Below are 1,406 nucleotides of genomic sequence, written 5' to 3'. Positions count from 1 at the left end.
AACAACAATAACGAAAACAACGACATCAACAACAACAAGAACAACAACAAGAACAACAACAACTACAATGACGATATCAACGATGACAACAACAACAAAAACAATGAAGACGACGAGAACGAAAAGACAACAACTAAGACGAAGATGATGATGACGACTATGACGACGACGACGAGAACAACAACAACAACAACGACAAGGACAACGACGGCAATGATGACAACAACGACAATGACGAGAAAAACGAGAAGAATGATAACAACAACAACAATGACAACAGCGACATTAACGACATCAGCGACGACGACGACAACAACAACAACAACAACAACAACAACAACAACAACAACAATAACAACAGCAACAAGGAAGAGGACGACGACGACAACGACACCAACACCAACACCACCACCAACAACAACAACAACAACAACAACAACAACAACAACAACAACAACAACAACAACAACAATGTCAACAACAACCACAACTAACAACAACAAACACAACAAGAACAAGAACAACAACAACAACAATAACGAAGACGACGATGACAACATCGACAACAACGACAACAACGACGACAACAACAAAAAAACAACAAGACGACGACGATGACCACAACAACAACAACAACAAGTACAACAATAACAACGAAGGCGATGACGACGACAACAAGAACAACAACAGCAACAAGAACAACAACAACAACAACAAAGAGGAGGACGATGACGACGATGACGACGACAACAACAACAACAGAAGCAATAACAGCAGCAGCAACAACAAAAATAACAACGACAACGACGACTACAAAAACGACGATGACTACGATGACGACGACGACAACGACGATAACAACGACAATGACGAGAACAACGATAAGAACAAAAACAACGCCAACAACGACAAGAACGACAGCAACGACAACAACAACAAGAACAACAACAACAAGATCAACAAGAACAAGAACAACAACATCAACAACAACCACAACAACAACAACAACAACAACAACGAAGACGAGAATGACGATGACAATGATGATGATGACGATGACAACAACAATAACAAAGACAACAACAACAAGAACAAGAACAACAACAACGACGACGACAACGACAATGATGGCAACAACGACAACAATAACAACAACAAGAAAAACCACGAAGGCGATGACGACGATGACAACAACAACTAAAACAACAACAACAATGACAACATCAACAAGGACGATAACGACCAGGAAAATGACGACAACAATGACAATGACAAGAACAACGACAACAAAAAAAATGACAACAACAACAATAACGAAAACAACGACATCAACAACAACAAGAACAACAACAACTACAATGACGATATCAACGATGACAACAACAACAAAAACAATGAAGACGACG

Source organism: Hordeum vulgare, chromosome 7H (assembly GCF_904849725.1).
Source record: "Hordeum vulgare subsp. vulgare chromosome 7H, MorexV3_pseudomolecules_assembly, whole genome shotgun sequence".
Lineage (NCBI taxonomy): Eukaryota > Viridiplantae > Streptophyta > Magnoliopsida > Poales > Poaceae > Hordeum > Hordeum vulgare.
The sequence above is the reverse complement of the archived record's forward strand: the minus strand, read 5'-3'. Positions refer to the sequence as shown.